Consider the following 14,577-nt stretch of genomic DNA (forward strand, 5'->3'; position numbering starts at 1 on the left):
TTGTCACAGATCCTACTACACATTTATTTTCTTGTGGAAAGGACCAGATTTTGTGTATGTGTGATTTTTATGAATCAAGAAAGAGTGAGACAAATTTGATACAATATGGGACTTCACATCAAATGCTGTAACAACTGATTATGACACCAGAAAGCTAGACTCAGACCCCAACTGTCCTTCCTCAGTGAGAAAGGGTGAAAGACATTAGGGCTTGCAGATACTTTAAAGTATCTACTCAAATGTAAATTATTCATCCTTCTCTATTAAGTGAAATCATGCAGTACTTTTCAGTGAAAGATTCCAAATAAAGGAAAACATAGTAAATTAAATGCAGAAAAATATGAGGTGTTTCATAGGCAAGTCATGTTTTTAATTTCTCATAGTTTAATGCCTTATTTAAAATATAGAAATGCTGAAAATAAAATCAGGCCATCAAGATGGATCACTGAGTAAAAGTGCTTACCACCAAGTTTGATGATCTGAATTCACACACACAGATAAACACAAAGTTAAAGTGAAAAAAAGCAAACATAAAGAAAATAGAAAAATACAGGGAAAGAATTGACACATATTGGTGCTCAAATATCACATCTACCCTAACTGGCAAAGCACAAAAGTCTGTTTTTCCCCTTTGGGTGACTGGCACGAAATTCCACTTCTTGGCCATGGAGAGGAGAGCCACAGTCATATAGAAGTGTGACTTGGGAAAGATAGCTTTCTCTCTTCAGGCAAGCATCTTGTACTTCACTGAGACACAGGTTCTCATGGCATTGCTTGAGATAGCTCAATTCAGCTTAACTGTTTACTGAGATTAAGCAATAGAGGTTCTGTGGATACCAACATGCCCAAATCTTCATATGACTCCAAACTATTACAACATCATATAAACCCACATGTTTCCTTTTCTAGAAGAATTTTGGTACTTAAGTTTAAATGTAGAAGGTAAAACAAAAAGAAGTAGGCCCAAGGGAACTGCATTTTTCTCAAGCAGGATTGTAGATAAGGACTTTTCAGAAAACAGAGTACACAAACAAAATCTTACAATATGAGTAGATGAAAGCAATATTAGGGCAATGAAATTATAAGAAATCATATTAGAAATAGCAGATTGGTACAGAAAACATGGGAGTGGCCAACCAATGACTGGTCCAGCTTGACACCCATATAATGAGGTGAAGACTTCCCCTGTCACTGCCTGAAAGACTGGAAACCAGAGGCTGGACATCCCAGAGACCTGGGATAGAACTAAACATGACTGGCAAAAAATGTCAATAAAAAGATTCCTAATTATATTCTGCTATAGTCATAGAATGTTGCCAAGCCCAGTTGTCATCAGAGAGACTTTACTCAGCAATTGATGGAAACAGAGACAGAGACCTACATCCAAACAAAAGGTAGAGCTTGAGGAATCCTGTGGAAGAGAGGTAGGAATGATTATGGGAGCCAGAGGAGCCACAGACACCACAAGAAAACCCACATAATCATCTAACCTGGGCTCATAGGGTCTCACAGAGACTGAACCACCAACCAGAGAGCTTGGCTAGGACTAACCTAGCACATATGTTACAGTGTGTAGCTTGGCACAGTGGGAACAGAGGCTGTCTCTGACTGTTCCCTGTTTGGGGACCCTTTTCTCTTACTTGGTTGCCTAATCCAGCTTTAATAGGAGAGGAGATACCTAGTCTTATTGCAAATTGATATGCCATGGCTGGCTGATGTACATGGAAGATCTGCTCTTTTCTGAAGAGAAAAGAAGAGAAGGGAATGGGGCAGAGGAAGAGTAGAGATTGGGAAGAGTGACTGCGTGGAGAGAAGGGCGAGAGAGGAAACAGTGATTAGATTTGGGAAAATTGATTATTTAATTAATTAAATAAAAAAGACAGCATATGTAAAGAGCAGGGTATGTGGGGAGTGACAATTACAAAGTATTAAGAATAGGGTGATTGTGGGTAATAGAGATGGCTATATTCATATATGTAATTGTCAAAATGATAGCCATTCTATGATCTCTACTCACTAATGAAAAATACATAAGAAGAGAATTGGCTTCAGGATGGAAAGTGGTGACAGATGGTGACCACAGATAGATAGAGGTTTAGAAAAGCTACAAATGCCGCACAAAGGCATGTTTATCCTTTCAGGACCACTGAAAGGCTGCATGCAAAGTAAAGTGGTTAGATTTGTTTAGATAATTTCAACACCAAAAATTCCAGGAGACTGACTAGAAAGTGAACTCTAGGTTTTATAGGAGACAGAGACCATGAAAATCAGTTATGTAGAGAAGTTAGAAAATAAGGAAACTATAGATTGAAAAATATTAGGAGACAGAACTGTTAGATGGGGATCAATCAAAGAAGAGGGGTTACCATGACACCCATTATCCAGATGTGTTGAATGGGTTCTGTGATCCTCAATATTCTCCTGTTGAGGTTCCAAGATTAAATAGAAATCAGAGGCTATATATGTATCAATAAAATCTGTTACTAGTGCTATAACCATTAGAACTAAACATGACTGGCAAAAATGTCAATAAAAAGATTCCTAATTAAGCCAGGCGTTGGTGGCACACGCCTTTAAACCCAGCACTCGGGAGGCAGAGCCAGGCGGATCTCTGTGAGTTCGAGGCCAGCCTGGGCTACCAAGTGAGCTCCAGGAAAGGCACAAAGCTATACAGAGAAACCCTGTCTCAAAAAACCAAAAAAAAAAAAAAAAAGATTCCTAATTATATTCTGCTATAGTCATAGAATGTTGCCAAGCCCAGTTGTCATCAGAGAGACTTTACTCAGCAATTGATGGAAAAAGATACAGAGACCTACATCCAAACAAAAGGCAGAGCTTGAGGAATCCTGTGGAAGAGAGGTAGGATTGATTATGGGATCATTTCCTATGATTATTATCATAAGAAAGGCATTGAGAAATTCAATACCCGGGTAAAGGAGAGAAATTCCTTGAGTTCCCATAGACCAGCTCTCTCTAATGTCTGCTTTTATTATTTTTTAAAAAAAGAATTGTTTATTTTTACATTTTATGTGTATGACTTCTTTACATGCATGGATGTACACCATGTGCATGCCTGTTCCCTGCAAAAGGCAGAGGAGTCTGCTGAATTCCCTAGACTTGGATTGTAGATGATTGTGAGACATAGTGTGGGTTCAGGGGACTGAACACAGGTCCTATGGCAAGAGTAGTTTGTGATCTTATTCACTGAGCCATCTCTCAGGTCCATCCAATCTCCTCTTAAGTCCACCCGATATCCCCATTTATTGTCTCTCTAGTCTGTCTAGTCTTCTTCTTTAATTTCTTTTCTCCTTCATTTAGTGTGTGTGTGTGTGTGTGTGTGTGTGTGTGTGTGAGAGAGAGAGAGAGAAGAGAGAGAGAGAGAGAGAGAGAGAGAGAGAGAGAGAGGAGAGAGAGAGAGAACAACTTGTGTGAGTTGATTCTCTCCTTTGACCATGTAGGTCATAGGGATCCAAGTCAGATTATCAGACATGGTGGTATTGATTTTTCCCACTGAGCCTCACAACTCTAATGTTGAAAGCCTTTATACCCACCTCTCCTGACATCTTGTTGCTAGTCTTTATCACCTGTCAAACATCTAAAGGCATCTGCTAAAATTTTAAAGTGCATCTGACTACAATGAGACCTTAGAACTTTAGACATATGCATCCCAAATCTCTGAACATAAAGACTGACCTCCCCATAAACACTGAATCCATATCTCTGAGATCATAATGTTAACTGTTTTCTGAATTTTACATTAGTACTGGCAGAGCTTGGATAATTTGGAAATGATAGGTTAATGACAAATAAGAATCATTAATTTACATATCAGTGAAGTTTTCTAGCACTTTCTCAACATGTTTGAGGATAGTTTAGGAAGAAGGCAGGGAAAAGACACCAAAGATCAGTGGTCTCTGCCTTAATGACCTCAAATTCTTTCTGAAATGTTGTGTGAGATAACCATTGAAGCATTCATTCTTTCTTCTATATATTGAATATTTATTGTAACATAAAAGCATATAGATACTAAAGATGTGCTACCAAATAAAATAATTCTGATGAAATTGATAGTTTAGTGGATAGTATACTAGAAAAAAATTAACCTTTTAAATCTTATAATGTGCTGGAGAAGCATAAACAGAACTGACATGAGTGACAAAGGTAGGTGAGGTGAGGGTGGGTGGTATTAATTGAGTAGGCTAGCAATTAAATCCCCATGGGCAACAAAGAACAGAATTATACCCCAAGACTGGAAAGAATTGGCTACAGCAATATTGGAAACTGATCCTCAGTTTTAATGACAAACATGGTGGAAAGATAAAGCTAAGGCCATAGAACAATGAAATAGGACTAGAGACATAAGTATTTCTCAAGATCAGTTTCTAGAAGAAGGCAAATATGCTGAATCAACAAGGCAGCTTGAATTTGGTGACCACATCTTGGTGCTAGGTCATTCAGCAGCATTAAATGCATGAGACAAGTTTAAAGAATCAAGAAAAAGGTCTGAGTCAAATACTAAAATTGTACAAGGCCCAAAAGAAGGCTTCTTTGATTTTTTGCAAAGATTGAATTAAGCAATAAATAGGGAAGTATCAGATCCAGAAGTCAGACAACTATTAACTGAATATTTGGCTTTTGAATGTATTAATTCAGAATTCAAAAGAATGATTAGGCCTTTATTTTTTTCAGTGTGCTTTTCTTTTTTTATTAAGAGATTTCTATTCATTTTATATACAAACCACAGATTTATTGTAATCTGTCTTCTCTCTTCCTGCTTCCCAGACTCCCCCGCCACAACCCATCCCTCATTCCTACCTCCTTCAAGGCAAGGTCTCCCATGGGGAGTCAGCAGAGCCTGGTACATTCAGTTGAGGCAGGTCCAAGCCCCTCCTTCCTGCACCAAGGCTGTGCAAAGTGTCTCACCATAGGCACTAGGCTCCAAAAAGCCAGTTCATGCATTAGGGACAGGTTCTGATCCTACTGCCTGGGATATGGGTCCCCTATACAGTTCAAACTAAACAACTGTCTCACTTATCCAAAGGGCCTAGTCCAGTAGCATGGGACTCCAGCTATTGGTCTACAGTTCATGTGTTTCCACTAGTTTGGCTAGTTGTCTCTGTACTTTTTCCAGTTATGGTTTTGATATCCCTTAATCATAGAACCCTCCTCTCTCTTATTGATTAGACTCTTGGAGCTCAGGCTGGGGCCTGGCTGTGGATCTCTGCATCTACTTCCGTCAGTCACTGGATGAGGGTTCTATGATGACAGTTAGGGTATTCAGCCATCTGATCACCAGAGTAGGCCAACTGAGGCACAATCTCAATATTGCCAGTAGTCTATGGTGGAGTCATCCTTGTGGATTCCTGGGAACATCCCTAGCACTCTGCTTCTCCCTATTCCCATGGTGTCTTCATTTATCATGGTATCTCTTTCCTTGCTCTCCCACTCTGTTCCTGCTCCAGCTTGAACCTCCCACTCTAAGTTCTCACTCCTGTTCCTTGCCCTCAATTACCCTCACTAACCCCCAGTTTGCTCATGTAGATCTCATCCATTTCTCCATCACTGGGTGATCCATGTGTCCTTCCTAGGGTCATCCTTACTAGTTAGCCTCCTTGGAGCTGAGGGTTGCAGTCTGATTATCCTTTGCTTTATATCTAGTATCCACTTATGAATGAGTACATACCATGTCTGTCCTTCTGAGTCTGGGTTTCCTCACTCAGGATGATGTTTTCTAGTTCCATCCATTTGCCTGCAAACCTCATGATGTCATTGTTTTTCTCTGCTGAGTAGTACTCCATTGTGTATATATGTACCACATTTTCTTTATCCATTCTTCAGTTGAGGGGCATCTAGGTTGTTTCCAGGTTCTGGCTATTAGAAATAATGCTGCTATGAACGTAATTGAGCATGTGTCCTTGTGATATGATTGAGCATTCCTTGGGTATATGCCCAAAAGTGGTATAGGTGGGTCTTGAGGAAGATTAGTAGGAAGTAGTCTTGAATACATTGGCACCAAAGATCACTTCCTAAATATAACACCAGAAGCACAGACACAGAGCAACAATTAATAAATGGGATGTCTTGAAACTGAGAAGCTTTTGTAGGGCAAAGGACATGGTCAATAAGACAAAACAACAGCATACAGAATGGGAAAAGATCTTCGCCAACCCCACATCTGACAGAGGTCTGATCTCCAGAATATATAAAGAACCCAAGAAACTAGACATCAAAATACCTAACAATCCAATTTAAAAAAATGGACTATAGAGCTAAACACAGAATTCTCAAAAAAAGAATCTCAAATGGCCGAAAGACATTTAAGGAATTGCTCAACATCCTTAGTCATCAGGAAAATGCAAATCAAAATGACTCTGACACCTGTCAGAATGGCTAAGATCAAAAACACTGAAGACAGATTATGTTGGAGAGGATGTGGAGCAAGGGGAACACTCCTCCACTATTGGTGGGTTTCTCAGAAAATTGTGATTAGGCCTTTAAAAGCAAGATCTACACAAATGGATGGATGGATGGATTAGAAATAAAGCTAATATTGGAGCTGATGCTTATGATGTTACTCTGCTAGGAGAAGAAATGTCTAAATGTTTTAAGAAAGAGGAGGGTTTATATGAGCAAGAATTGTTGAAACCAAGGTTGGATAAAGCACAGGGACAAATAGCCAAACGAATGGAAACACATGAACTATGAACCAAAGGCTGAGGGGCCCCCAACTGGATCAGGCCCTCTGAATAGGTGAGACAGTCAATTGGCTTGATCTGTTTGGGAGGCATCTAGGCAGTGGGACCAGGTCCAGGGCTTATTGCATAAGTTAGCTGTTTGAAACCTGGGACTTATGCAGGGACGCTTGGCTCAATCTGGGAGGAGGGGACTGGACCTGCCTGGACTGAGTCTATCAGGTTGATCTCAGTCCTCGGGGGAGACCTTGATCTGGAGGAGGTGAGAATGGGGGTGGGCTGGGGGGAAGGGGAGGGGGCAGGAAGGGAGAGAACAAGGGCATCTGTGGCTGTTATGTAGAACTGAATAGTATTGTAAAATAAAATAAAATTTAAAAAAATAAAAATCAAAGTGTCAGATGTTTTAATCATGGTAAGCAAGGTCACTGGAAAAGGGATTGTAGCAAGGTGTTACTATAAACAATATTTTGTCTAGATATATTCTAAACAGAAGGCTGAGGTCTTCTGGAGTATGCAGATAGTGTGCAAAGTCCAACATTGGACTAATGAATTTAGATCAACCAGGGATAGGAGGTAACCCTTTGCTGGTGGGAAATAGCCTATTTGACCTCCTGCAGGCTCCATATATCAAATTTGATTTAGTCATTCCCTGTCAGCACGGGAGAAATTCATCCACAGAGTAATTAAAAGATTTAGTGCCTGTTCTTAAAACAACACTGCTCTGAATATGATCAAGGACAGAATAGCTTCATTAAATAAAACAATAAATTCAGGAGAGACCAAAAAAAGTATTTTGACAAACTGCTATAAATGATCAGAGACCAAAGCTAAAAATACAGATAAGTGGCATTGTAATTGAACAATTACTAAACACAGAGACAGATGTAATGATAATTTCACCAAAACCTTGGCATCAAGATTGGCCTCTTCAGGGCATAAATATTCAGCATTTAGGGATTGGATCATTATCTCTAGTAAAACAAAGTAGAGGATGGGTTGAGTGTATATGGCCAGAAGGACAGATAGAAAATGTAAACCATATGTAGTGATCATAAACATGAATTTATGGGGACATGATTTGTTGCAGCAATGGAAAACACAGATTAACATTCCTCCAATCTCAGAAACAAACCATAAAATAAAGAATGCTTCTGAGAAAAATATTAAAAGGTATTATTAAGAACAGTCATAGACCATTCAAGTTAAACATTAGCAGAACCCAACAGCTGTTGATCTTTCAAAGATACCAACCACTCTACCTTTGTAATGGTTAACTGACATTATGTGGGTAGAATAACAGTTTTTGACATCAGAAAAATTACAAGCATTAGAACAGCTGGTACAGGAGCAGCTAAATGCTCAACATATTGTAGAATTGACCATTCCTTGGAATTATCAATTATTTGTCTTTAAAAAGAAATCTGGAATATGGAGAATGGTAATAGATTTAAGAGATATAAATAAGGTGATTCAGACAATGGACTCTTTGCCCATGCATTCTTTTATACCTAAGGGATGGTCTATTATAGTGATTGATTTTTTTATTTAAGTTTTTTTTTTAGTCTTTTACATACCAACCTCAGATCCCTCTCATATCCCTCCTCCTGCTCTCCACCCCAGCCTCCCCCTCCCTGACCCACTCCTCATCCCTCCCTTCAAAAAAGGTAAACCTCCCATGGTGAGTCAGCAGAGCCTGATACAATCAGTTTAGGCAGGACCAAGCCCCTCCCCCTTCATCAAGACTCAGCAAGGCATCTCACCATAGGTAATGGGCTCCAAAAAGCCAGCTCATGCACCAAGGATAGATCATCATCCCACTGCCAGGGACCCCTCAAACAGACCAAGCTACACAATTGTCTCCAGTATGCACAGGGCCTAGTAAGGTCCCATGCAGATTACACAGCTATCAGTCTAAAGTTTGTGAGTTCCCATGAGCTTGATTCAGATGTCTCTGTAGATTTTCCCATCATGATCTTGATCCCCATTGCTCATATAATCCCTCTTCCCTCTCTTCCACTGGACTCCCAGAGCTCAGCCTGATGCTTAGCTGGGGATCTCTGCATCTGCTTCCATCAGATACTAGATGAAGACTCTATGATGACAGTTAGGGTATTCACCAATCTGGCTACTGGGGTAGGCCAGTTCAAGCACCCTCTCCACTACTGCTAGCAGTCTAAGCTGGGGTCATTCTTGTGGATTCCTGGGAATTTTTCTAGCACAAGGTTTCTCCCTAGCCCTGTAATGTCTCCCTCTACCAACATACCTCTTTCATTGCTCTCCTACTATGTCTCACCCCTAGCTTGATCAACCCATTCCCTCATGTTCTCATGCCCCATCTTATCCTCTCTATTACCCCCACTTGACCCAGTTTACTCAGGAGATCTTTTAGCTGAAGTTTTCCTGTGTCCCACCTGACCTGTGGTCAGGACAAATCTCTCTCACCTGCCAGTCCTGTAGCCGCTGGGACCCAAGTAAACACACAGAGGCTTATATTATTTACAAACTGTATGGCAATTAGCTCAAGCTTATTACTAACTAGCTATTACACTGAAATTAACCCATACTTCTTATTTATGTTTATCCATGTGGCTTAGTACCTTTTCTCAGTTCTGCCTTCACATCTTGCTTCCTCTATGTCTAGCTGGTGACTCCTGATTCTGATCTTTCTCTTCCTAGCATTTTTTTAATCTGTTCATCCTGCCTATACTTCCTGCCTGGCTACTGGCCAATCAGTGCTTTATTAAACCAGTGTACAAGGGCAGTATCCTACAGCATTATTTCATCTATTTCCCCTTCTCAGGGTGATCCATGTGTCCCTCTTAGGGTCCCCCTTGCTAGCTAGCTTCTCTGCAGCTGTGGGTTGTAGTCTGGTTATCCTTTGCTTTGCATCTAGTATCCACTTATGCGTGAGTACATACCATGTTTGCCTTTCTGAGTCTGAGCTACCTCAATCAGGATATTTTCTAGTTCCATTCATTTACTTGCAAATTTAAGGATATCATTGCTTTTTACATCTGAGTAATACTCAATTGTATATATGTAACATATTTTCTTTATCCTTCCTTTGGTTGAGGGGCATCTAGGTTGATTCCAGGATTCCAGGTTCTGGTTATTATGAATAATTCTGCTATGAAAATAGTTGAACAAGTGACATTGTGGTATGATTGAGCATGCCTTGAGTTATGCCCAAGAGAGGTATCATGGGGTCTTGAGGTAGATTGATTCCCAATATTCTGAGAAGTTGCCGTACTGACTTTCAAAGTGGCTATACAAGTTTGCACTCCCATCAACAGTGGAATATTCCCCTTGTTCCACATTCTCTGATGTCATAAGCTCTTATCAATGTTTTTTTTAATCTTAGTCATTTTGACAGGTGTAAGATGGTATCTCAGAGTCATTTTGATTTGCATTTCCCTGATGGCTAGGGATGTTGAGCAACTCCTTAAACATCTTTCAGCCATTTGAGATACTTCTGTTGAGAATTCTGTGTTTAGCTCTGTAGCCAATTTTTTTTTAAATTTATTTTACAACACCATTCAGTTCAACATAATAGCCACCAATTCCCCTGTTCTCCCCCTCTCGAGCCCCCTCCACCTCCCCCCAGCCCACCCCCCATTCCCACCTACTCCAGATCAAGGTCTCCCCCAAGGACCGGGGTCGACCTGGTAGACTCAGTCCAGGCAGGTCCAGTCCCCCCTCCCAGACCGAGCCAAGCGTCCCTGCATAAGTCCCAGGATTCAAACAGCCAACTCATGCAACAAGCCCAGGACCCGGCACCAACGCACAGCTGCCTCCCAAACAAATCAAGCCAAATGACTGTCTCACCCATTCAGAGGGCCTGATCCAGTTGGGGGCCCCTCAGCCTTTGGTTCATAGTTCATGTGTTTCCATTCATTTGGTTATTTGTCCCTGTGCTTTATCCAACCTTGGCTTCAACAATTCTCGCTCATATAAACCCTCTTCTTTCTCACTAATTAGACTCCCAGTGCTCCACCAGGGGCCCAGCCATGGATGTCTGCATCCAGATTCCTCATTCCTTGGATGGGTTTATGGCACAACTATCAGGGTGTCTGGCCATCCCATCACCAGAGTAGGTCAGTTCCTGCCATCTCTCGACCATTGCCAGCAGTCTTTTGTGGGGTATCTTTGTGGATCTCCGTGGGCCTCCCTAGCTCTCTGCTTCCTCCCCTTCTCATGTGGTCTTCATTTACCATGGTCTCCTATTCCTTGTTCTCCCTCTCTTTTCTTGATCCAGCTAGAATCTCCCACTCTCTTTCCCTCGACCGTCGCTCTTCATTGTTCCCACTCATGACCAGGCTATTCATGTAGATCTCATCCATTTCTCCGTGTCTTTTTTGGGGTCCTGTTTTCCAGGTAGCCTCACTGGTGATGTGAGTAGCAGTCCAGTCATCCTTGTTCCACATCTAGCATCTTCCTGTGAGTGAGTACATACCATATTTGTCTTTCTGAGTCTGGGTTACCTCACTCAGGATGATTTTTTCTAGATCCATCCATTTGCCTGCAAACCTCATGATGTCATTGTTTTTCTCTGCTGAGTAGTATTCCATTGTGTATATGTGCCACAATTTATTTATCCATTCTTCAGTTGAAGGGCATCTAGGTTGTTTCCAGGTTTTGGCTATTACAAACAATGCTGATATGAACATAGCTGAGCAAGTGGGCTGTTTGGTAGTTTGATGTCTAGTTTCTTGTGTTCTTTATATATTTTGGAGATCAGCCCTCTGTCAGATGTGGAGTAGGTGAAGATCTTTCCCATTCTGTAGGCTGTCATTTTGTCTTATTTACCATGTCCTTTACCTTACAGAAGCATCTCAGCTTCAGGAGGTCCCATGTATTAATTGTTGCTCTCAGTATCTATGCTTCTGGTGTTATATTTAGGAAGTAGTCTCCTGTGCCAGTGCATTCAAGACTACTTCCCAATTTCTCTTCTGTCAGGTTCAGTGTAACTGGATTTATATTGCGATCTTTGATCTAATTGGACTTGAGTTTTGTGCATGGTGACAGATATGGATCTATTTGCAATCTTATATATGTTGACATCCAGTTATGCCAGCACCATTTGTTGAAGATGCTTTCTTTTTTCCATTGTACATTTTGGGATTCTTTGTCAAAAATCAGGTGTTCATATGTGTCTTCAATTTGATTCTATTGGTCCACATGTCAGTTTTTATGCCAATACCAAATTGTTTTTATTATTATAGCTCTGTAGTAGAGCTTGAAGTCAGGGATGATGATGCCTCCAAAAGTTGCTTTATTGTACAGGATTGTTTTAGCTTTCCCAGTTTTTTTGTTTGTTTGTTTTTCCATATGAAGTTGAGTATTGTTCTTTCCAAGTCTGTGAAGAATTGTGTTGGGATTTTGATGGGGATTGCATTGAATCTGTAGATTGCTTTTTGGTAAGATTGCCATTTTTACTATGTTAATCCTACCTATCTGTGAGCATGGGAGCTCTTTCCATTTTCTGATATCTTCTTCAATTTCTTTCTTCAAAGACTTAAAGTACTTGTCATACAGGTCTGTCACTTGCTTGCTTAGAGTTACCCCAAGGTATTTTATATTATTTGTGGCTATGGTAAAGGGTGATGTTTCTCTGTTTTTTTTTCTCAGCCCATTAATCATTTGTATATAGGAGGCCTAGTGATTTTTTTAGTTAATCTTGTGTCCTGCCACATTACTGAAGGTGTTTATCAGCTGTAGTTCTGTGGTAGAATTTTTGGTGTCACTTATGTATACTATCATATCATCTGCAAATCATGAAAGTTTGACTTCTTCCTTTCCAATTTATATCTCCTTGATCTCCTTTTGTTGTCTTATTGCTCTAGCTAGAACTTCAAGAACTATATTGAATAGAGTGGACATCATTGTCTTGTTCCTGATTTTATTCTAATTGCTTTGATTTTTCTCACCATTTAATTTGATGTTGGTTGTCAGCTTGCTGCAAATTGTTATTATGTTTAGGTATGTCCCTTGTATTCCTGATCTCTCCAAGACCTTTATCATGAAGGGGTGTTGGTTTTGTCAAAGGCTTTTTCATCATGTAATGAGATGATCATGTGTGTTTTTTTTCTTTCAGTTTGTTTATATAGTGTATTACATTGACAGATTTTTGTATGTTGAACCATTCCTGCATTTCTGGGAGGACGACTAGATGATCATGGTTGTTGATGTTTTTTATGTGCTCTTGGATTCAGTTTGCCAGTATTTTATTGAGTAATTTTGCATCAATATTCATGAGGGAAGCTGGTCAGTAATTCTTTCTTTGTTGCATCCTTGTGTGGTTTGGGTATCTGGGTAACTATAGCCTCATCAAATGAGTTTGTCAATGTTCCTTCTATTTCTGTTATATGGGAGAATTTGAGGAGTATTGGTATTAGCTCCTCTTTGAAATTCTGGTAGAATTCTATGCTGAAATCATCTAGCCTTGGACTTTTTTTGGTTAAGAGATTTTAATGACTGCTTCTGTTTCCTTAGGGGTTACAGGTCTATTTAAATCTATAAGTGTTTTTAAATTTATCTGGTCTTGATTTAATTTTGGTATGTGGTAACTATCAAGAAAATTGCTCATTTCTTTTAGATTTCCCAATTTTGTGGAGTACAGTTTTTGAAGAATGACCTGATGATTCCGTGGATTTCCTCATTGTCTGTTTTTATGGCTCCCTTTTCATTTCTAATTTTGTTAATTTGGATATTATCTCTCTCTGCTTTTTGGTTATGTTGGATAAGGGTTTGCCTATCTTATTAATTTTCACAAAGAATCAACTCTTTGTTGCATTGATTCTTTGTATTGTTCTCTTTGTTTCAATTTTATTGTATTCAGCCCTCCATTTGATTATTTCCTGACATCTATTCCTCCTGGTAAGTTTGCTTCTTTTTGTTCTAGAGTTTTCAGGCGTTCTGGTAATTCACTAATATGAGATTTCTCCAACTTCTTTATACAGGCATTTAGTGCTATGAACTTTCCTCTTAGTATTGCTTTCATAGTTTCTCATAAGTTTGGGTATGTTGTGGATTCATTTTCATTGAATTCTAGGAAGTCTTTAATTTCTTTCTTTCTTTCATTCTTTCTTTCTTTCTTTCTTTCTTTCTTTCTTTCTTTCTTTCTTTCGTGACTCACTGGTGGTTCATTTGAGCATTATTCAGTTTCCATGAGTTTGTAGGCTTTCTGTAATTTGTGTTGTTGTTGAATTCTAACTTTAAGCCATGGCTATCTGATCAAACACAGGGGGTTATTCCAATTTGTTTTTGTATCTGTTAAGATTTGCGTTGTGTGCCAGGCAGTGGTGGCTCACGCATTTAATCCCAGCACTTGGGAGGCACAGCCAGGCAGATTTCTGTGAGTTCAAAGCCAGCCTGGGCTACCAAGTGAGTTCCAGGAAAGGCACAAAGCTACACAGAGAAACCCTGTCTCGAAAAAACAAAAAAAAAGAAAAAAGAAAAAAGAAACAAAGAAAGAAAAAGAAAAAGGATTTGCTTTGTGAACTGAGTAGGTGGTCAATTTTAGAGAAGGTTCCGTGGGGTGCTGAGAAGAAAGTATATTATTTTTTGTTTAGGTGGAATGTTCTGTAGATATCTATTAAGTCATAACATGTGTTACTTCCCTTATTTTTGTGTTAAGTTTCTGTTTCGCAAACTTGTCCAATGGTGAGTGTGGGGTGCTGAAGTCTCCCACTATTAGTTTGTGGTGTTTGATGTGTGATTTAAGCTTTAGTAATTTTTCTTTTACATATGTGGGTGTCCTTGTATTTAGGGCATAAATATTCAGAATTGAGACTTCATCTTGATGGATTTTTACTGTGATGAATATGTAATGTCCTTCTTGATGTGTTTTGATTAATTTTAGCTTGAAGTCTATATTGATATATAT

The sequence above is a fragment of the Peromyscus leucopus genome, chromosome 1 (assembly GCF_004664715.2).
Source record: "Peromyscus leucopus breed LL Stock chromosome 1, UCI_PerLeu_2.1, whole genome shotgun sequence".
NCBI classification, from domain to species: Eukaryota; Metazoa; Chordata; class Mammalia; order Rodentia; family Cricetidae; genus Peromyscus; species Peromyscus leucopus.